The sequence below is a fragment of the Neofelis nebulosa genome, chromosome X, assembly GCF_028018385.1.
Source record: "Neofelis nebulosa isolate mNeoNeb1 chromosome X, mNeoNeb1.pri, whole genome shotgun sequence".
Lineage (NCBI taxonomy): Eukaryota > Metazoa > Chordata > Mammalia > Carnivora > Felidae > Neofelis > Neofelis nebulosa.
In genome coordinates, this window is record NC_080800.1 from 46,318,065 (window position 1) to 46,342,707 (window position 24,643).

A 24,643-nucleotide genomic window follows, 5' to 3' on the forward strand; every position below is an offset into this window, starting at 1 on the left:
CCCTTGCCTTTGGAGACGTGTCAAGTAAGAAATTGCTGCGGCTGAGGTCAGAGAGGTTTTGTCCTGCTTTCTCCTCTAGGGTTTTGATGCCTTCCTGTCTCATACTCAGGTCCTTCATCCACTTTGAGTTTATTTGTGTGAATGGTGTGAGAAAGTGGTCTAGTTTCATTCTTCTGCATGTTGCTGTCCAGTTCTCCCAGCACCATTTGTTAAAGAGACTGTCTTTTTTCCATTGGATGTTCATTCCTGCTTCGTCAAAGATTACTTGGCCATACTTTTGTGGGTCTAATTCTGGAGTCTCTATTCTATTCCGTTGGTCTATGTGTCTGCTTTTGTGCCAATACCATGCTGTCTTGATGATTACAGCTTTGTAGTAGAGGCTAAAGTCTGGGATTGTGATGCCTCCCGCTTTGGTCTTCTTCAAAATTACTTTGGCTATTCGGGGCCTTTTGTGGTTCCATATGAATTTTAGGATTGCTTGTTCTAGCTTCGAGAAGAATGCTGGTGTAATTTTGATTGGGATTGCATTGAATGTGTAGATAGCTTTGGGTAGTATTGACATTTTAACAATATTTATTCTTCCAATCCATGAGCACAGAATATTTTTCCGTTTGTTTGTATCTTCCTCAATTTCCTTCATAAGCTATGTATAGTTTTCAGGATACAGATCTTGTACATTTTGGTTAGATTTATTCCTAGGTATTTTACGCTTCTTGGTGCATTTGTGAATGGGATCAGTTTCTTTATTTGTCTTTCTGTTCCTTCATTGTTAGTGTATAAGAATGCAAGTGATTTGTGTCATGGATTTTGCATCCTGCGACTTTGCTGAATTCCTGTATCAGTTCTAGCAGACTTTTGGTGGAGTCTATCGGGTTTTCCATGTACAATATCATGTCATCTGCAAAAAGTGAAAGCTTCACTTCATTTTTGCCAATTTTGATGTCTTTGATTTCCTTTTGATGTCTGATTACTGATGCTAGAACTTCCAACACTATGTTACACAACAGCGGTGAGATTGGACATCCCTGTCGTGTTCCTGATCTCAGGGGGAAAGCTCTCAGTTTTTCCCCATTGAGGATGATGTTAGCTGTGGGCTTTTCATAAATGGCTTTTATGATGTTTAAGTATGTTCCTTCTATCCCGACTTTCTCGAGGGTTTTTATGAAGAAAGGATGCTGAATTTTGCAATTGCTTTTTCTGCATTGATCAATAGGATCACATGGTTCTTTTCTTTTCTTTTATTAATGTGATGTATCACATTGATTGATTTGAGAATGTGGAACCAGCTTGCAGCCCAGGAATGAATCCCACTTGATCATGGTGAATAATTCTTTTTATATGTTGTTGAATTCGACTTGCTAGTACCTTATTGAGAATTTTTGCATCCATATTCACCAGGGATATTGGCCTGTAGTTCTCTTTTTTTTGCTGGGTCTCTGTCTGCTTTAGGAATCAAAGTAATGCTGGCTTCATAGAATGAGTCTGGAAGTTTTTCTTCCCTTTCTATTTTTTGGAACAGCTTAAGAAGGATAGGTATTATCTCTGCTTTAAATGTCTGGAAGAATTCCCCTGGGAAGCCATGTGGTCCTGGACTCTTATTTGTTGGGAGATTTTTGATAACTGATTCAATTTCTTCCCTGGTTATGGGTCTGTTCAAATTTTCTATGTGTTCCTGTTTGAGTTTTGGAAGTGTGTGAGTGCTTAGGAATTTGTCCATTTCTTCCAGGTTGTCCAGTTTGCTGGCATATAACTTTTCATTGTATTCCCTGATAACTGCTTGTATTTCTGAGGGATTGATGGTAATAATTCCACTTTCATTCATGATTTTATCTATTTGGGTCATCTCCTTTTTCTTTTTGAGTAGCCTGGCTAGAGGTTTATCAATTTTGTTTATTTTTTCAAAAAACCAACTCTTGGTTTCATTGATCTGCTCTACAGTTTTTTTTAGATTCTCTATTGTTTATTTCTGCTCTGATCTTTATTATTTCTCTTCTTCTGCTGGGTTTGGGGTGTCTTTGCTGTTCTGCTTCTATTTCCTTTAGGTGTGCTGTTAGATTTTGTATTTGGGATTTTTCTTGTTTCTTGAGATAGGCCTGGATTGCAATGTATTTTCTTCTCAGGACTGCCTTTGCTGCATCCCAAAGGGCATGGATTGTTGTCTTTTCATTTTCATTTGTTTCCATATATTTTTAATTTCTTCTCTAATTGCCTGGTTGACCCACTCCTTCTTTAGTAGGGTGCTCTTTAATCTCCATGCTTTTGGAGGTTTTCCAGACTTTTTCCTGTGGTTGATTTCAAGTTTTATAGCATTGTGGTCTGAAAGTGTGCATGGTATGATCTCAATTCTTGTATACTTATGAAGGGCCTTTTTGTGACCCAGTATGTGATCTATCTTGGAGAATGTCCCATGTGCGCTGGAGAAGAAAGTATGTTCTCTTGCTTTGGGATGCAGAGTTCTAAACATATCTGCCAAGTCCATCTGTTCCAATGTATCATTCAGGGCCCTTGTTTCTTTGTTGATCCTGCATCTAGATGATCTATCCATTGTTGTTAGTGGGGTATTAAAGTCCCCTGAGATTACTACATTCTTATCAATAAGGTTGCTTACATTTGTGATGAATTGTTTTATATATTTGAGGGCTCCCGTATTCGGCGCATACACATTTTTAATTGTTAGCTCTTCCTGATGGATAGACCCTGTAATTATTATATAATGCCCTTCTTTATCTCTTGTTACAGCCTTTAATTTAAAGTCTAGTTTGTCTGATATAAGTACAGCTACTCCAGCTTTCTTTTGACTTCCAGTAGCATGATAGATAGTTCTCCATCCCCTCACTTTCAATCTGAAGGTGTCCTCGGGTCTAAAATGTGCCTCTTGTAGACAGCAAATAGATGGGTCTTTTTTTTTTTTTTATCCATTCTGATACCCTATGTCTTTTGGTTGGAGCATTTAATCCATTTACATTCAGTGTTATTATTGACAGATATGGGTTTAGAGTCATTGTGATATCTGTAGGTTTCATGCTTGTAGTGATGTCTCTGGTACTTGGTGGTCCTTGCAACATTTCACTTACAGATTCCCCCTTAGGATCTCTTGTAGGGCTGGTTTAGTGGTGATGAATTCCTTCAGTTTTTGTTTGTTTGGGAAAACCTTTATCTCTCCTTCTATTCTGAATGACAGACTTGCCGGATAAAGGATTCTTGGCTGCATATTTTTTCTGTTCAGCACATTGAAGATTTCCTGCCATTCCTTTCTGTCCTGCCAAGTTTCAGTAGATAGATCTGCTACTACCTTTATGTGTCTACCTTTGTATGTTAGGGCCCATTTATCCCTAGCTGCTTTCAGAATTCTCTCCTTATCCTTGTAGTTTGCCAGGTTCACTATGATATGTCGTGCAGAAGATAGATTCAGGTGACGTCTGAAGGGAGTTCTCTGTGCCTCTTGGAATTCAATGCCTGTTTCCTTCCCCAGATCAGGGAAGTTCTCAGCTATGATTTGTTCATGTACTCCTTCAGCCCCTTTCTCTCTCTCTTCCTTTTCTGGAATTCCTATGATACAGATATTGTTCCATTTGATTGCATCACTTAGTTCTCTAACTCTCTCCTCATACTCCTGGATTTTTTTATCTCTCTTTTTCTCAGCTTCCTCTTTTTCCATAATTTTATCTTCTAATTCACCTATTCTCTCCTCTTCCATAGCATTTCAATCCATGCTATGGCCACCTCCATTTTATTTTGCACCTCATTTATAGCATTTTTCAGCTCCTCATGACTATTTCTTAGCCCCTTGATCTCTGTAGCAATAGATTCTCTGCTGTCCTTTATGCTTTTTTCAAGCCCAGAGATTAATTTTATGATGATTATTCTAAATTCTTGTTCCATTATATTGCTTAAATCGGGTTTGATCACTTTGTTAGCTGTCGGTACTTCCTGGAGTTTCTTTTGAGGAGAATTCTTCCATTTCATCATTTTGCGTAGTCCCTGTGGTAGCTCCAAACTGCAGGGCACTTCCCCTGTGCTGTCGGAAGGAACTTGTGTTGGTGGTCGGGGCTGCAGTCGGACCCGATGTCTGCCCCCAGCCCACCGCTGGGGCCACAGTCAGACTGGTGTGTACCTTATGTTCCCCTCTCCCAGGGGCAGGACTCACTGTGGAGTGATGTGGCCCCTGTCTGGGCTGCTTGCACACTGCCAAGCCTGTGGTGCTGCTTCAATGGGACCTGGTGTATTAGCCAGGGTGGATCCAAGGTGCACAGGCGCGGGAGGTGTAGGCTTAGCTCACTTTGCCGTCGGTGGTCCCCTGCGGGAGGGGCCCTGCAGCACCAGGAGGGAGGCAGGCCCAGTGGAGGGATGGATCCACGGAAGCACAGCGTTGGGCATTTGCGTGGTGATAGCAAGTTCCGTGCCGGGAACTGGTTCCCTTTGGAATATCGCCTGGGGGATGGGAGAGGGAGATGGTGCTTCCCAGGGGGCTTTTTTCCCCTGCCAAGCTGAGCTCTGTCTCCCGGGGCTCAACAACTCTCCCTCCCAGTGTCCTCTTGGCCTACCTGCTCTCTGAGAGCAGAGCTGTTGACTTTTAACCTTCCAGATGTTAAGTCCCATTGGCTGTCAGAACTCACTCCATCCGGCTGCTCTGCTTTTGCAAGCCACACTTCAGGGGCTCTGCTTTGAAGGGCGGGCTGCCCCTCCACTGCCTCAGCTCCCTCCCGCCAGTCCGCATAGCACGTACCGTCTCTCTGCCCTTCCTACCCTCTTCCGTGGGCCTCTTGTCTACGCTTGGCTCCAGAGAGTCCATTCTGCTAGTCTTCTGGCGGTTTTCTGGGTTATTTAGGCAGATGTGGGTGGAATCTAAGCGGGTCAGCAGGATGAGGTGAGCCCTGTGTCCACCTATGCCGCCATCTTCTCCAGACTTCTTCCCAAATCTCTTCTTAAATCATTCTTGCCACAAGCTTCTGTCATCTGGTCCCTCAACTTCTAGGGGAAGTTTAGGTACATTCATATTGTCGCCCACTCAATCTTCAGAACCCTTTTCATGTTGCAAAACTGAAACTCTTTATCAATTAACTCTTTGTTCATCTTTCTCCCAGCCCCTGAAACAACCACTCTACTCTGTCTCTATGAAATTTAGAGAATTATAGCATTTTTACTACCCAATCTGAACCTTATTTGTAAAAATTTCATAGTTTTATTTTCTTTTTCCTATATTTAATTAGTTGCGTACTTGTGTGTGTGTGTGTGTGTTTTTTTTTAACTAAATGGTGTTTTTTAGTTAAAGAAAATTATTCAGTCACAGTTCAGGTGCACTACAGAGAAAATAATAACTCTAAAGTAAAAATTCAAACACTCATTGACTGTGTTTGGGAATTTATTTGCTTGATTGAGTCAATATTCAGTGATACCTAGCAGGAGTTTAGCAGTGTCCTGGAGGAATGGTTTCCAAAGTTCAGGGTCCTTGCCCTGGAGGTTCTTATAGTTTCATGGGGGAGCCAGACCAATCTGTTCAATCTAGGAAGATTTATTAAGTGCCTACAATGTGCCAAAAAATGTTCCAGATGTTTGGGTTACAGCAGTACACAAAATAGACAAATATCCCCGTGTCCCCCAAATCTTATTCCCTCAGAAGCACTAAAGGGTGAACATATTAATAATTTATGGGTCATCTGATCCAGACACATGTCCAGTCTCTGTCAGTAGTATTTGGGGCTGGAATATACCATAATTCCTTGTTATGTACTATGATATTTTTATTCCACCCTCCCCCAAAAGTAAAGTAAAGTAAAGTAAAGTAAAGTAAAGTAAAGTAAGGTAAAGTAAAGAAGTAAAGTAAAGTAAAAGTAGAGGCATTAAGATTGAAGGGAGGTAATAGGATGTGGTCCCAAAAATGGCACCCCTAGTGTGCCATAGCAACACAGCCTTGTAATTGTGAGGTAGATCCATGATGTCACTGTGTCCTAGAGGATTCATGAGGGTGGAAGACCAGGGTGACTATCACCCTTCATCCCCAGCTCAGCTAACTACCATCCTCACTACCAAGCTATCTTGAAGTTCTCTTCATTCATTTAAATTCTATGTTGAGTGGTAAGTAAAGTTTTACTATTTCCTTCTATGACACACTACGAATTTCATTTTGGATTTTCTCAGTATTTCATTTTAAGATATTTCCCAAGTGATTCTCTTGCTTTTGTGGGCATATAATATTGATACACAAAAATCATGTCTTTTCAATCAACCAGTGACTCTGTTTATTTCACATCGATTTTATTTTATTTTATATTTTATTTTTATTTTTTTTTCAACGTTTTTTATTTATTTTTGGGACAGAGAGAGACAGAGCATGAACGGGGGAGGGGCAGAGAGAGAGGGAGACACAGAATCGGAAACAGGCTCCAGGCTCCGAGCCATCGGCCCGGAGCCTGATGCGGGCCTCGAACTCACGGACCGCGAGATCGTGACCTGGCTGAAGTCGGACGCCTAACCGACTGCGCCACCCAGGCGCCCCTACATCGATTTTAATATGAGATTTGTACTATCTCAGATTTTCCCCATATTGTTCTCCTTTTCTACATGTCCACTGTTCAATATTTGCTTTTTTTTAATTTTTTTTAACGTTTATTTATTTTTGAGACAGGGAGAGACAGAGCATGAACGGGGGAGGGTCAGAGAGAGAGGGAGACACAGAATCCGAAACAGGTTCCAGGCTCTGAGCTGTCAGCACAGAGCCCGACGCGGGGCTCAAACCCACGGACTGCGAGATCATGACCTGAGCCGAAGTCGGACGCTTAACTGACTGAGCCACCCAGGCGCCCCAATATTTGCTTTTAACGTTATTGAATTTTAAAAGAAAATAAGTCAATTTAACAATAAAACAATTTAGGGGTGCCTGGGTGGCTCAGTTGGTTAGGCATCTGACTATGGCTCAGGTCATGATCTCGTGGTTTGTGAGTTCGAGCCTCACCTCGGGCTCTGTGCTGACAGCTCGGAGCCTGGAGTCTGACTAAGATTCTGTCTCCCTCTCTCTCTGCCCCTCCCCCACTCGCACACTGTGTCTCTCTTTCTCTCTTGATAATAAATAAACATTTAAAACTTAAAAAAAATACAACAATTTAACAAAACATGCTGGACCAAAAAAAAAATGTATATAAAGTACATTTTAATGCTGTAAAGTATATATACATATATCCATACCGACACATAGAAACAAAATGGTTGGATAGAGAGATGTAAAAATGTTAGTGTTTGCCTGTGATCTATTTTCTTTTCTGTGTGTTTGGAGTTATATGACTCTCTGAATATTGTACCTTTATTATTTTATAGGATACAATGTATACTATTTGGTAGAAAATTAAAGATTCATGTGCTGTGTCTTAGGTTGCATATATCAATTATGTGAAAATTCTATTTCTAATTACCTTCATATGAGCCAAAATTAGACTATTTTTTATTCAGTGTTTTTGAGCTTCCATCATATTCTATCCAGTGAAGCTCTGTGAATTCTCAAGCAGCTTTAACCTCTGTTTGTTGAATAAAAAACTAGCTAAGTATTCATATCTGCCTGTGAACCCAATCCTATCATTTGAAGTTTATCTATAATACAGTTTTCCTAAAAAAGTGAATATTGGAAATCTGTGAGAGAAAGCTCACAGGTTGATCTGGTAAATCAGTGCATTGCCTCTTATTGACTCTATTAACCTTAGTCTATGTTCCTTTGCTAAGTCTGTTCCTCGTCAGTTAAATAAGCCTAATAAATCTTATTATAGTTTTATGTGTTCAACACTTGGTGATTGTCAATAATAATCATTCTCAGTACTCCTAATTGATCTTTAACAGAACGAACACATCAGGTTGCAGTGAAAACATTTCTCTTTCTCATGGCAACATATCTGTTGTTGATATTTACAGTTGAACATGGTATGACTAGGAATTTTAAGCACTTCAAATGTAAATGTGAGGTTTGATGTGATGTCATAGAGGAAACTACCAAACAATCCAGCTCCTGCTTTCTGCCTCAGTGTCCCTCTCCATGCTGGGTGTGGGTGGCTGACTAATAAGGACAGCCTGTACTCTGGGGAAGTGAGAGGCACCCACTTAGTCCAAAACAACTGTCAGGACTGTACTCTGGGTAGAACTAGGTGGATGGTGGTGACCACATCCAAGCAATTTCCTCCCTCTGTGTTTAGCAATTTGCACTGTTCTCTGACTACCTCCTGTCCAGTATCACTCAACCAGGAAAGCAGCGTTAATAAAGCCTACCATTTGCTGAACACCTACTTAGCATCGGGCACTTAATTCATTTCAGCCACAAATATTGATTAAGAATAATCTATGTGCCAGGCAGTGTTGTTGGAGCAGGGGATGCACCAGTGAACTAAGCAATCTAAAATGCCTGCCCTTGTTGAGTTTATATTCTAGTGGGAGAGACAATGATAAACAATATAAATAAATCAACAAATGATGAAATGCAGTCAAAGGTAATGTGCTGTTAGAAAAGTAGTGAAAGAAAGGAGGAGTGGGAGTGCTGATTGGTGGGTATGCAGTTTTAAATGGTGTGTTCATGGCCAGTCTTGTTGAGAAGGTGACATTAAGCAGATACTTGAAGACGGTGAGGGATCAGAGAACAAGGGTATGTAGAGGAACAATGCTGCAGGCATTGAGAAGAACCCTACACACTCCTGAAGAGGGAGTGTGTATTCTATGAATTCCAAGAACACTGAGCTGGGCACTGCTGTTACAACTCCGAAATCACACTCTAGTGGGCTTGGGGCTTGGGAGAGATACATGATTGTATGAGCAGTTACAGCAAATTTGTAAGTACTTACCTAAGTTAGAGAGAATAAAGGGGACTTTGTCAGCATCTGCCTTTTAGAGAAGTCAGATGTGCTTGCCTGAAGAAGTGCCCTGAACCTCAGAACTGAAGGGATAGAAGTTAATCAGGATGAGGGAAGGAGTTATCCAGACAGAGGCATTAGCGTGACTGCCATTAGGAAGTACATCTCATAACTCTGCCTGTAGGGAAGGTAATTGTCTTAGGCCACCAGCTATTGCATTCTGAAATCCATCTCCACATTTTTATTAGACCACATTTCCCACAGGCTGCTCTCAGTCCATGACTGAGTGTGGCAGTGATAATAAGATAAGACTATTCCTGGGAGGCTGATTTTGTTTCTGTTCCATATGCACTTTATTCCCTTTCTGCCTTTTTCTGCCTTTTTGGTAATATTTTCTGGTTCCATTTTATCTTTTGTTGGCTTATTAGCAATAACTTTGGTTGTTATTTGAGGGTTTGATCTTGAGCTTAAAATGTACTTTTATTTTATCACAGTATACTTTTAAATAAAGCTATGTTTATTTAACTTAATGAGAACATTACGTTAATATTTCATTTCCCTCCTCCCAACCTTTGTGGGTTTTTCTCCATACATTTTACTTTTACATGTGTTTAAAACAATTTTAATGTTTATTTATTTTTGAGAGAGATAGAGACAGAACACGAGCAGGGGAGGGGCAGAGAGAGAGAGAGGGAGACACAGAATCCGAAGCAGGCTCCAGGCTCTGAGCTGTCAGCACAGAACCCGACACGGGTCTCAAACCCATGAACCATGAGATCATGACCTGAGCCAAAGTCAGATGCTTAACCGACTCAGCCACCCAGGTGCCCCTACTTTTACATATGTTTAAATCCCTACATTACATTGTTATTTTTTTCATGAAGAGTCAAATATCTTTCAAAGAGTTTAAATAGTAAGAAAAACATCTTATACCTCTACCCATGCAGTTACTATTTCAGGTACTTTCCATTGCTTTGCAGAAATCTATGTTCCCATTTGGTGCTGTTTTCCTTCTGCCTGAATGACTTGCTTGAACATTTCTTATAAGGGGAGGTCTGCTGTTGATTAATCCTCTTAGATTCTGTGTATGTGAAAAAGATGTTATTTAGGACATTATTTTGTCATTATTTTTGAAAAAATATTTTCACTGCTTATAGAATTCTAGGCTCAGAGGTTTTCTTTTTGCTTTAGCAAATGTTGCTTACGTTGTCATTACTTGGGTTGTTTCTCAGGAAAAATCCCTCTGGGTAATTAACATTTTTTACCTTTCTGGTTGCTTTAAGATTTTCTCTTTATCACTGGTTTTGAGCAATTTGATTATCATGTGCCTTAGTATAGTTTCCTTCATGTTACTTGTGCTTTATTGAGTTTCTTCCATTTGTGGGATTATAGTTTTCATCAATATGGAAAAACTGGGGGCATTATTTCTTCAAATGTTTTATCTGTCCCCACCTCTTGATCCACTCCTCCAGGGACCCCAATTGCACATATATGAGAGCTGCTGGAAGTTCTCCCACAGCTCACTGATGCTCTGTGAATTTATAAAAACATTTCTTTTTCCTCTTCATTTAATTTTGGATAACTTATATTGCTATCTTTAAAGTTCAGTACTTTTTCTGCAATTCATCTATAGTCCATTTGTGGGTTTTTTTTTTTTTGGTATTTTACATATCTTGACTTTTTTCAATTTAATTTTTAAAATTTTCATTCCAGTAAAGTGAGAATACAGTATTATATTAGTTTCAGGTGTACAATATAGTGATTCAACTATTCTATATATTATTCAGTGCTCTTAACTTTTTAAACATATGGAATATTGTTATAATAACTGTTTTACTGTTCTTATCTGCTATTTTTAACTTCTGTGTCAGTCTGGGCTATTCTCAATTGACTCATTTATCATCCCATTATGAGTTGAATTTTCCTGCTTATTTGCATGCCTGCTAAGTTTTGATTGAATGTATGATAATGGATGCTACCTTATCGAATGATGGATATTACTGTGATGCTAAAATTATTCTTGTGCTTTTTCTACTATGCAATTAAATTACTTGGAAACACTTTGATTCTTTGGGTCTTCCATTTAGGATTTAGTATAACTGGAGCTGTAGATGGAGCAGTAGATGGCTAATTATTCTCCATGACCAAGAAATGATCCTTCTGAGTACTCTACCTAACATCCCATAAATCCTGAGGTTTTCCAGCCTGGCTGTTGGGAACAGGTACTTTTCTAATTTCTGTGCAAGTACTAAATATTGTCTTCTCTAATCCTAGCACATGATTCTTTCTCTGTCCTCAGAAATTACCTCACACCCAAGTGTTGACGGGAACCCTCTTATGATCCTATAGATTTTACATTTAAATCTTGGCATATATTCCTAACCTACCCTCCAGTCACACCAGCAGTGTATGAAAATAATGTTTATGCCTCAACTTCTTCAATAGTTTTTGTGTATTCACTTATTTATTTGTTCATTCATTCATCTATTTACTTATGTTTTAATACTGTTCGGTGGAACTAGAGCAGCACCAGGTCTGGGGATACTTACTCCCCACTACTGACAAAAGACTCCTCTGAGTACTAATCCAGTTACCCACGTATCCCTAGGTTTTCCAGTCTTACTGATTTAACAGGCACAATTACCACCTACTCCAAGCACTAGGCACTGTTCCTTCTAATCCTTTCAGATGGTACTTTCCCTGGCATCACATACATGTGCTTAATACATGAGGGAGACCCTTTGACCCCTAAGGTTTTCTCTCATTGCAGCTTTCTCCTCTCTGGTATCTTTTGAACACTAGTTGCCTTGATCTCTCAGAAACTCAGTTCTCTCTTCTCAACTCAGAAAGTCCACTGGCTCCATCTGGGTCCCCCACCCACCCACGTGCGGTAGCCTGAAAACCTTCTCTGAGCAGTCATTGTTCACATCTCTTTTGTTTCTTCTCTCTCAAGGATCACTGTCCTTCACATTACCTGATATACAAGGATTTGCCGGCAAATGTTTTATATATTTGGTCTGTTTTTCCATTGTTACAAGTGGGAGTTCAAAGTTAAATATACCATTTTGGCTAGCAATACAAGTAGATAGCCAATTGTGACACAAGGACTCCCCCCCACCCCAGTGACTTTGCAAACTCTACTTAGAACTGATGTGTTGGGACACCTGGGTTGGTTAAGCGTCTGACTTTGGCTCCAGTCATGATCTTACAGTTTGTGAGTTCCAGCCCCGTGTTGGGCTCTGTGCTGACAGCTCAGAGCCTGGAGCCTGCTTCAGATTCTCTCTCTGCCACTCCCCCACTTGTGAGCTCTCTCTCGCGCTCTCTCTCTCCCTTTTTCTCTCTTTCTCTCAAAAATAAATAAATAAACATTAAAAAAAAAGAACTGCTATGTAGTCAAAGATGCTTTTACCCAACCTTTATTCCTTCTCTGTTCTTCACTAGAGTTCAGACCAGAATAAGGTTCTAAAGGCTCTCTCCTAGCTTCCCCTGAATTCATGCTTTCTCTCACAGATGTTTCCCCTAATAAATTTTTTGCACATTGAATTCTGTTTTAACATCAGCTCCTCCCAGGTTCTGAACTAATGCAAAAGTAAGATACTCTGATCCACAAGAGGAATATGTTCTTTGCGATGATAATATTTTCTCTACAGAGGCTATGTCTTATTTACTGAGTGTGGCCTGAAACCTTAAGTTTTAAATGCATATTACCCTGTCCATGGAACTAGTCTATTTTATTCAATCAAACCTTTATGGATGTATATTTAAGTTCTTTCCAGTTCTACACCTTTTCAAATATAGCTAGGGTAAATATCTTTGTTCAGAAAGCTTTGTACATCAATCTGATCATTTGATTAGAAGACATTTTTAAAAAGAAAATGTATGGACCTTATGGAGTTTACATGTAAATCTTGATGCATATCCCTAGCCTGCCTCTCAGTCTCACTAAGAGTGTATGAAGGTAAGTGTTATCTCTCATTCTTTCCAACGTTATATATTTACTTACTTCTGCTTAGTAGTATTTATCAAAGGATGAGATTAAAAAGGAAGTAAAGCAGGTCTCAGAGTTTATACAATAATCTTGTTCTATGGATAATTATGTCTCCCTTGTAACTGAAGGTTTCCTGCACTTCAGACTTCAGGGAGTGAGTATGTCTTGAATCAAACGTGACTTTGTCGTGGTTCCCACAACCACTCAGTAAAACACTTGGATTTATTGTGCCTGTCCCCCTAGGAAACACCTCACAGCACAGATGTGTCTCCACTGACTCTGGCTTTGAGGAAAAGCATATCTGAAGCAGAATTCCAGCCCCATCACTTACTAACTGTGTCTGTGACCTTAAGCAAGCTGCTGTACCTCTGGGTGCCTCAGTTTCTGGTACATAATTGAGGGTCAGGAGGTGTGAGAGGCATAGGCAAGTTTTGAGCCCTGGTCAAAGACTTAAACATAGCACCTGAGGTTCCATTCACCTGTGAAGATGAGGCTCTGAGACCCAATCCTTCTCCTCCTGCTCTCCCCAGAAGGAAACATATGAGGCTGCAAACAGCCTAGTTATGGTCTAAAAGATGCCATTAATGCCAGGCTTGGGAAAGTCACACATGAGTGAGGAGGGGGAAAATGCCAGGACTCCTGACAATCTCCTTTAGTTTCACAACACTCAGTGATTGCAGGAGTAAGATCATTCCAATTCATAAGGGCCGGTGCAAAAACATCTAGGGATTTTACAAACCAGTTGTTAGATTGTCAGCAGCTTGAATCAGTAAAGGCAGGAGTGTTTACATGACAGAAGTTAGCCAACATATGTTACAGTCTGGTGCATTCTCCCCTCCCGCTACCAGAACCAGTTTACCAGTGCACTACCAATGTGCAAAAGTCGATGGGGTTGGTGCCACTTGTATGCTTTTCTCTTAGTTTACCTATCTAACACACTCACTTTATTTCATCCTTGGGTGAGTTGTTTAAGTAGAGGTAAAATAATATATTGTAAAAGTAAGGATCTAACACCCATAGTTTATTCTGTAGCCTATTGTACCATCATTCAGGTCCCCACCTTTAAATGAACATTGTAGAAACTGACACACCTTGGGTGGGTTTAAGGAATCTGTTGGGGAATCCAAAGGTCATGGATGAAGTTTGTCAAAGTCACTGGGAGGGTTCCCAGCAGTCAACAGAGGACTTAACTTTGTCTCCCTGGTGACAAACAGCCACCAGAAATGAGCCACTAGAGAGAACTAAAATAACTTAGTTAAGATTCACTCTTGACATAGCAGAAAACATAATTAAATTAGTTTAACTTGTGATATGATAAGAAATTATGTCAGAGAAACAAAAGTCCACTGCAGAGTAGTTATATACATGATTAACTTCATAAGTCAATGATGCCATAAAGTAACAAACTCCATATTTCTGAGCTTCTATTCTCACTGGATGGGCTTCTCCTAAGTCCAGATCCCCTTGTGGTACAGAAATTGTTGTCACAGGTCCAGGCACCATATCCAGACACATCAGCATTCGATGGAAAACAAAGGTCTGACCCTTACCGTGTGTATGGTATTCTGAGTCAGGAAGCCTTTCCCCCCAAAGCAGAGCTCTCAGACTGCAGTTCCAATCATCTCATTTTGAACTTGAATAAAATGTTGATATATTTGTAGTTTTACAAGGAATGTCTATCATATTTCATCTATTAAAAATTAAATTTATTAGCTACACTCTTCTATTTAACATTTAATCTTTGTTGGATGAACAGGATTTGATGTATGGTTTTACATTTGATTATTTCTCCCTCCTAACATCTGATATTTAACTATGACACTAGATATATAAAACATCATCCCAGATTATGTTAGGATCTAGGATTGAAGAGAGGGAAAGACAGCATGATCTCTGACCTCAAGGAGCCAACTAGTCTGTTGGGAGACATTCAATAAAACAAGCACTGACAAGAAACTGTGATAAGTGTTTTCTATTAGAGAGAAGATAATTGTATGGACTTGTCTGCACTTAGCAGGAAATGACCTAATTCCAGAGGGTCAGAGAAAGCCTCCTGAGAGTGAAGGTAACTAGCAATCAGCCAGATTAAGATGGAGGAAATCATTCCTGACAAAGGATGTATGAGGTTGTGCACAAGAGCAAGTATGAGGTTGTGGAAATTAGAGCACAGGCCACGTGATGAATAGAAAGAGGATGAAATTTGGCTGAAACATAGCATGTGGGATGCTGACTCAAGATACTGCATGAAACATAGTGAGCTTTACTGAATATTTATTGAGTTAATTACTTTTCTATAATATCACTGATTGGAAGAACATTCTCTAAATTCTTAGGTCAGTACTGATGGATTATTTGCATAGGCATCTGTCTTTAACAGTTCCTCAGACTTTTAAGGATGCCATATTATATTTGACATTTGTTTCCTTAGTCTTCTAGAACCAACAGTTTCTCTTAGGAGCCCTGGTTCCATTTATTAGAAAATGGTATAAAGTAAAAAGACTAAGACCTGGATGCTGGGTTTGCTCATTATGACTAATAATACAAAACTCTCCAAAACAGGATAATAATTGCCAAACTAGTGGATTTTTGTGTCCCATGTTTACAGGAGAAAAGTAGAGTCTGGATAAAGAATGTCACTGTAATATGTCTTTCACTCTATGTTTAATCATTAATATGCTTCATTATTATTGGTTTCATTCCCATTAGAAAATAAGGATATTTCTCTACATTAAAAAATAAAAACTAATTTTTTATGACCCTCCCTGTTCTTTCTTCTCCTTCCACCACTTTTTTTCAGCTTGACAACTTTTGGCTGCAGTCTTTTTTTCTTATTAATTTCAAGCAAACTGAGAACCTTGAGTTTCAATTTCCTGTCCAGCCCTGAGATTCAAAGGTAGCTTTGAGCTGAGACTATTTGTCCATGGATCCTCCACGTAAAGTTACCCCACCTTTTAATTCTGATTCATTGCTGATTCCACCAAAAGAAATGTCCCAGAAACTTACATCAACTTCCCAGTCATCTTTCTCCAAAGTGCAAAACCTGGATCGTATTAGCTTTAGCCCCAGTTTTAATAGCAACTACCTCACCCCTCTACCAGAGGAAACGATCCAACAGCAATACAGAGATGAGATGAGCCAACATGAGAGGCGGTGGGAGAAGTCAGCGTTCCCTCAGAGGAAAAAGACATTCATGGAGAACATGAGACAGAAAAGTTACTATCACATGGCACCTTATCGGGTTGAAAGGGAAGGAAAGATCTATTTCTCACATGATAGAGATCAGAATAAGTGTAAATGCCATTATTGCCTCATTCAAAGGGAAGCTATTTCGGGGAACTCTAAAGGGCAAAACGCATCCTCTTGGAAAATGCTAGTAGAAGGCTTTAGCCACTTGAACATCAACTCTGATACCACAGAGTCCCGCTGTCCATCAGAAAAGCTTCCACAGGAGTAGAAAAGAAAGAAGAGCCATCAATAGAGGGAGAAGAAAATCAAACAATTCCTCAGAGGCTCTGAAAACAATAATTGAAATAAACCGACACTCATCCTCATGTGATGAGATCAGAATTAATTCAGATGTGTGAATATTGATTTTTATCCAAGTCCTTGGGTGGAACTTTTTGGGAAGCAAACAATTAGGGATGGTCACTAGGAGAAGCAAGATCCAATGTCTGGCAAAAAATCATATTACAAAGAAACAATGCTTCAGTGATTTTAGGGTGATTCTGGGGCATGCTAGGAGCAAACTACTCTGAGGCTGGGAAGATGGTTAAACAATGGCTTTTAATCTGCCATTATTTCGTTTTCATGATGCAACTTGCTTTTTCCCTCCTGGGATCTTTTTTTCTCTTATATATTGTCATTAAGGTATAAAGGACCCATGTAGTGTGAATGTCTGGCTGGTTGCAAAGTGCTTTTGTTCTGTTTTATGGGTTCGCCACAAGAAAAAGCACTGTGTCTGATGAAATGCATGTCTGTTTTGGAATTCTGAAGTTAATGATAAGATGAGATCCACATCTAAAGTTTTGAATTAAAAGAATGTGTTGTAAAGGGAAGTGTGAATAGAGCTTGTGGGCTTCACACTGAATTGTTTTGGTAGAACATACTTACCAAGAAGCAAGTATAGGTAAACATTTTATGCTTCTTTAAAATTGAGTATTAATCTTCCCTATGAAAAAAAATTCTAATGTGTTGCCTCAATTGTCAGCACCAATTACCTGTGTATATAAATAAGCCTATTATTCAAAGTCAGATATTTTATTCAGTATTGCCTGGCTCATATTTTGTCAAAGGACACTACATATGTAGATTTAGAGTAGAGGTGTAGGAAAGAGGTTTTGAAACATTTGCATTACTCTTTGGGATACCATAGTCAGGATGGCGTGAGGAGCAACCATGCCATTGGATGGACCAACTTCTCCATCTGGGTAGCAATGGGAAGCAGAATATCCTGCCTGGAGTGTAAGCATCTGCATGTTGTTCAGTTACCACTGGCTTAGGCACTCCATGATACGTTCTTCACTCTCAGGTGCTCCTTCTATGTTTAATATGAACAATACTCCCATGCCTGCTGTAGGGAGTTAAAAGCAGAATCATGTTGTTTGTACTTCTCCCAAAATTATGACAGAGATTAGAGATGTGGTTTGGGTTTTCATGATATGAAATTAGCTACATTTCTCAACTTCGTTCCTGTAGAAATTTCTGACAGTACCCCACCACAGAACATAACATTCTGTTAATGGGAAAACTACCTTAGCTCTGGAGCTATCTCCTTTCCTACGCAGTCTTCAGCAATGTGACTCAGTAAAATCCATGATATTTTCACACATGGAAATTACTTCAAGACTTACCAATTAACAGGGACTGGATTACAGTTTTGTGATTGCACCAGAGAGTATGGGAGTTAAACTAATCCTATATGGTTTATACCACAATTCAAGGGGACAATGTAAAAAAACAAAAACAAAAGTTTATGCATTTAGAATTTCATAGCCTACTTTCCTTATGTAATTCAGATGAATATTTGAGAGAAACAAAATAGTTTGTTTGCTTCATTTGAACCTGGCAATACTCTAAGTGTTTATAGGTACATGTACATTTAGATATAGAACTAATCTGCAACTGACCCAAAACAAAGTAGGGTTTTGGGTATAGATATTGACATACTTCTGCTAAAATTGGTATGTGAATGCAATGAATAGCAAACACAAGCTTGAAGAACAAAGTTATTTATATTACATATGTATCAGTTATCAAGCCTTACTAGATAGAAGTCTGTACTAATTCAGATGATTCCGTATCAGCATAAGAACAGACAAATAGAGTAGTGGAAGAGAATAGAAAGTCCAGAAACACTTCCAGATTAAACACTATAGATATATATTCCCCTGTAATTCAGTGGGGCAACATTATTTCAATGTGGAAAAAATGAACTTTGATCACTACCTTACAGCATACAAAACATTAATTTAAAATTGTTTGGGGCGGGGCACCTGGGTGGCTCAGTCAGTTAAGCATCCAACTTCAGCTGGGGGTCACGATCTCGCGGTTCATGGGTTCAAGCCCCATATCAGGCTCTGTGCTGACAGTGCAGAGCCTGGAGCCTGCTTTGGATTCTGTATCTTCCTCTGTCTCTCAGCCCCTCCCTCTCTCTCTCTCTCTCTCTCGCTCTCTCTCTCTCTCTCTCTCTCTTAAAATAAATAAATAAATAAATAAATAAATAAACATTTAAAAAATTAAAAATAAATAAATTAAAATAAAATGGTTTGGGGCACCTGGCTGGCTTAGTCAGTATAGCATGTGACTATTAATCTCTGAGTCTTGACTTCAAGCCCCACATTGGATGTGGAGTTTACTTAAAAAAAAAATAAAATGATAAAATGGTTTATCAAACTAAACTTGAAAACCAAATCAGTAACATTTTTAGAAGAAAACAATATATCTTCGTGACTTTAAGCATACAAAGACTTTTTAAAGAGGATATAAAAAGCACTACCTATAAAATCAAAATTTGATTAATTGTCCTTAACAAAATTAAGAATTTTAAGAGGTTAGGAAGATGGCTTGTAGGAGGACCCTAAGTTCACCTCGTCCCATGGATATAACTAGATAATACATCAGTGTATACAACTAGATAATACATCTGTGTAAACAGCCCAGGTAATGACCCAAAGATTCGCAGAACAAACCCTACAAATAAAGATGAGGTCACATAAAAGAGGGTATAAAGGGCAGCGATGTGGGGGAGAGTTAAACACTATGGGTCTGACCACTGAAGGGAGGAAGTCTTGGGTGCAGAGAAGGGTAAGAGATAGACCTTCACATGGGGGAGCCCACAAAGGGAAGATGAATCCCCATAACATTTGGCTTTGAAAGTGAGAGGGGCCAAATTTTATGAGTTCTTACAACCAGTGGGACTTAAGCCTGTAATTTTAAAAATCAGCAGGCTAGGCTATGGGAGAGCCCAGAGGGTGTTAGGAAGCTGAGTCCTTGCCCTTAAAGAGACAGCATGACAAAGAGCATGTGGAGAGCCACTGTAGAAGCAGCAGTTCAAAAAATGGGACATACAAGAGGGAGAGTTATTTGTTTATCTCAGTGTTGGCCCTGGAGAGGCAGGACTCACAGGGAGACCCCTCCAGTAACAAAGTTGGCAGGCAGCATTTCCCTCCCCCTGCCTCAGCATAAACACATGGCCACCTGCAGAAACCATTGCAGAGCTGACACTAGCTACCTAACTTGGTTACATCAAGGCCCTCCTCCCAACCTTTCAGCAGACCCACCATTTCCAGTCATGCTTGCCTCAGTCCCAGCATTGCCGGTCCCCTCCCCCAGAAAAATGATGTAAACCTCAACAATACCATGTCTCCTGACCTGTACCTTTTGTGGGGCCTCAGTCCTGGCTGTAGTAGCTGGTCACTTCCTGGGGAAGACATGAACACCTTATTAAAGCTTCATCTGCTGCCCACATGCACTTTCAAAGTGTCCCTGGCTAGCCCCTGTCTCCACAGCAGCTGCTGCATGTCCCCTGTGGAAGAGACCAGCACACAGCCTGTGGGCACCATGTCCCCACCTGCATGCACTTTACTAAGTGACCATGGCTACTCTCTGAAGTGACTGCAAGTTCTCTGTGGAAGAGGACCAGTACCTCCTTGTAAACAGTGCCTGCCCCACCCATTACTTTCAAGAGCAGGGGGCCTTCCTGACTTTCCTAATGCACAGAAACAGACACAGATAATTATTCAAAATGAGGAGACAGAAGAATATGTCCCAAATGAAAGAACAGGACAAAAATACATCAAGAGACCTAAGTGAAACAGGTATAAGTACTATACCTGATAGAGAATTTAAAGTTATGATTATAACCATACTCGTTGAACTTGAGACAAGAGTGGAGGACCTCAGTGAGACTCTTAACAAATAGATAAAAAAGAACCAAGCACAGATGAAGAACAAAATAAATGAAATTAAAAATACAATTGAAAGAATAAATAGCATCCTAGAGGAAGCAGAGGAGCAAATTACCAACCTGAAAGACAGAATAATGGAAAGTAATCAAGCTGAGGAGGTAGAACAAAAATTTACAAAGTGAGGATAGATTTAGGAAACTCGGTGACTCCATGAAGCATAATAATATTTTCATTATAGAAATCTCAGAAAAATAAGAGAGAAAAGAGGGCAGAAAATTTATTTGAAGAAATAATAGCTGAAAACTTCCCTAATCTGGGGAAGGAAACAGATATCCAAATCCAGGAGACACAGAGATCCTCCAACAAAATCAGCCCAAGGAAGTCCACACCAAGACACATTAGTAATAAAAATGGCAAAAAGTAGTGATGAAAAAAATTTAAATCGCCAAGAGAAAAGAAGACAACTGTACACGAGGGAAACCTCATAAGGCTCTCAGTGGATTTTTCAGCAGAAATTTTGCAGGCCAGAAGACAGTGGCATGATATATTCAAAACGCTGAAAGGGAAAAACCTGCAGCCAAGAATACTCTATCCAGCAAGGCTATCATTCAGAAGAGAATGAGAGATAAAGAGTCTCTCAGGCAAACAAAAAATAAAGGAGTTTATGATCACTAAGAAAGTACTACAACAAAAATTAAAGGGGACTCTGACTGGAAAGGAAAGACCATAAGTAAGAGTATAGGAAGCAGGAAGCACAAAAGCGGCAAAAATACATACATCTGTAAAAATCAGTCAAAAGATTCACAAAATAAAAGGATGTGAAATATGACACCATATACCTAAAACATGAGGCGGAGAGAAGTAAACAACGGATTCAAGCATAAGTGACCATAAACTTAATATAGACTGCCATATACAGAAGATGTCATATATAAACCAAATGGTAACAACAAATCAAAAACTAGTAATAGATATACAAAGAATAAAGAGAAAGAAATCCAAGTATATCACTGGGGAAAGCCAGCAAACCATGAAAGAGAGCAAGAGAATAAAGCATCAGAGAAAAGCTACAAAAACAACCACAAACCAAGTAGCAAAATGGCAATAAATACATAACTATTAATGATTATTTTGTTTTTAAAATAAGCTTATTTATTTTGAGAGAGAGAGAGAGAGAGAGAGAGAGCGAGCAGGGGAGGGGCAAAGAGAGAGGGAGAGAGACAGAATTCCAAGCAGGTTCCACACTGTCAGCATGGAGGCTGATGCAGGGCTCAAACTCATGAACCACGAGATCATGACCTGAGCCTAAATCAAGAGTCAGACGCTTAACTGACTCAGCCTCTATTAATAATTACTTTGAATGTAAATGGAATAATTGCTCCAATCAAAAGACATAGGGTGACAGAGTAAATTTAAAAACTTAAGACCCATCTATATGTTGCCTACAAGAGACTCATTTCAGACTGAAAGCCATGTGCAGATGGAAAGTGAGGGGATGGAGAAACATTTGTCATGCAAATGGATGTGAAAAGAAAGCCGGAGTGGCAATACTTATATCAGAAAAAAGACTTTTTTTAATTTAACGTTTATTTTTGAGAGACAGAGAGAGTCAGAGCATGAGTGGGGGAGGGGCAGAGAGAGAGGGTGACAGAATCTGAAGCAGGCTCTAGGCTCTGAGTTGTCAACACAGAGCCTGACACAGGGCCCGAACTCACAGACCACGAGATCATGACCTGAGCTGAAGTTGGACATTTAACCAACTAAGCCACCCGGGTGCCCCCAGAAAAAAAAGACTTTAAAGGAAACACTGAAACAAGAGACAAAAAAGGACACATATAATCATAAGCGGGGGGGGGGGGGGGCAATTGAACACAAAGATGTAATAATCGTAAATATTTATGAACCATATGGGAGTATCCATATGTAAAACAGTTAATAACAAATATAAAGGAACAAATCAATAGTAATACAATAATAGTAGAAGACTTTAGCACCCCACTTGCATCAATGGACAGATTATCCAAACAGAAACTCAACAAGGAAACAGGGGCTTTGAATGAAACACTGGACCAGATGTATTTAACAGATATATTTTAAACAGTACATCCTAAAACAGCAGAATATACATTCTTTTCAAGTGCACCAGGAACATCTCCAGAATAGATCACATAATTAGGCCACGAAACAAGTCTCAACAAACACAAGAAGATTAAGGCATATCATCCATATTTTCTGACCACAGTGCTATGAAACTAGAAATCAACCACAAGAAAAAAATCTGGAAAAACCACAAATACATAGAGGTTAAATAACATGCTACTAAGCAATGAATGGGTCAATCAAGAAATCAAAAGTTACATGGAGACAAATGAAAATGAAAACATAATGGTCCCAAATAATTGAGATGCAGCGAAAGCAATTCTAGGAGTAAAGTTTATAGCTAAACAGACCTCAAGAATAAAAAAAAAAACAAACCCTCAAACAATCTAACTTTACAGCTAAAGGAGCTAGAAAAAGGAGAACAAAAAAAATAGTAAAATAATAAAGATTAGACTAGAAAGAATAAAATAAAATAGCTGATGGGGATAAAGGAATACACTTGTGATGAACACTGGGCGTTATTGAAGTGTTGAGCCACTAAATTGTACACCTGAAGCTAATATTACACTACATGTTAACTAGCTGGAATTTAAATCAAAACTTTAAAAAAATTAAATTTAAAACTTCTTTAAAAAATATGTAAGAATGGAAACCTGTGCACAGTTTACTATCTACACTAACAAGAGTTTATATTTCACTGGCTTCATCAACATAACTACACTAATCCAGGAAACTTTTGCCTAAAAAGATAAAGATTGCAAGTAACTTACTTGTTTATCATAGGAATTACCTTGAAGACCCATCAACTCTTCAATAAAAATTCCCAAATGACATTTTTCAAACCCATGAGTTTTTTAACTGTTTATCTTAAAATTCTTGACTTAATATGTCCAGCAAACCCAAACCATTCTATCACAATTCTTACTCGATGCTAATTACACCCTCCTCCTATATTGCAAGATCTGCTTTACACCAGCCTTCAAGACCTGTGTGAGTATCTCTCCTGCCTGCCACCTCTGAGACTCCACTAAGGCTCTGCCCAGGAAATGATCTCCCTGATAGTGTCATGCAACAAAGTCAGCTTTCCTTACAAGTAGTTTGACTGATATTTGGGGATTACAGTATGTGAAGAACATAGTCACCACTGCTGTACACCATGGGACAGTGGACTAGGCCTAAATCTTAAGATCAATATATATGGATATTTCTGAACCATTCACTGGCTGAATGATCACAGGTACACACAGAGAAATCAGTTACCAATCTAGAGGTTTAAATGTACGGAAACACAAGCAAAAAAGTAAACAAGTGTGAATATATTTATTGTAAGGAAGCAAATTCATTGCAAGCATAACAGAAAACCCAGAAGCAGAGAAGAAAATGATTAATCAAAGCATGTATGAAATAGGTATTAAGTTCCTTAATGTCTATTTCTGTCACAGCCATCTTTCTTTTTTTTTTTTAAGGAAATTAATGATATTTCTTTTAATTTTTATTTTTGAGAGCTAGAGCATGAGCAGGGGAGGGGCAGAGAGATGGGGACAGAGGATCCAGAGCACTGACAGCAGCGAGCCCCATGTGGGGCTTAAACTCAGGAACCGTGAGATCATGACCTGAGCCAAAGTCCCACACTCAATCAGCTGAGCCACCCAAGCACCCCTGTCAGAGCCATCTTTCTGAGACACATTCTCCCCTAAGCATAACATGGGGCTGTCTGTCCCCAAAGTTTCTGGATGCATAAGAAATATTGGCCGGGAGGAAAAAGCACTCTTTAAGCCCCCTTTCTCACCCTCAGGAGACCGTGTGTTTCCTGGTCTAGACAGTACCAGAGGAAAAACCTCAAACACATTGCACATGCCTAAGTCATTGTGCATGCCTATTGGAGCCATGGCCACTGCTGCTGATACCCATTGCTGTGCATGTCCCTTTGCAGTATATGCACCTTGCTGCTCTAGTTTACCGAGCAGAGCTGAGGCAGAGGCGATCGTGTTCCTTCCATCTTGATTCTAACCAAAGATTCAACTGGTAGGTCCACAGTTCAGTACTTCCAGGAGATTAAGTGTGAGTGAGTACGAGGAGGGAGCCTGCAGGCCTCAGGCTGGTCAGAGTAGCATGGTCTGTGCTCTTCCTCCAAGGAAGAGGATCCTCAAGATCTTTGTCCTTCTCCTCACAAGCATCACAGCCACCAAGGCCCTTACCGTTGTGGTGGGGCAGGGACAGGGGAGGATGGTGGGCTGCAGAGAAGGGGTCAGATGAATACATAGCGAGTTTTGATGTTATTTGAGGTATCTGAGTCCTGGAAACACCTGGAACTGTCAGCAGAGAAA

General features: G+C 39.6%; 1 protein-coding gene and 1 non-coding gene across 2 annotated transcripts in view; both read left to right on the forward strand.

Moving 5' to 3' along the window:
- LOC131502008 (P antigen family member 3-like) overlaps positions 1-24,643 on the forward strand; it is a 186,318-nt gene that overhangs the window by 119,572 nt on the left and 42,103 nt on the right. The window lies entirely within an intron of this gene.
- On the forward strand, positions 6,876-6,960 carry TRNAH-AUG (transfer RNA histidin (anticodon AUG)). The gene has a single exon. It is a non-coding gene; the product is annotated as a tRNA-His (tRNA).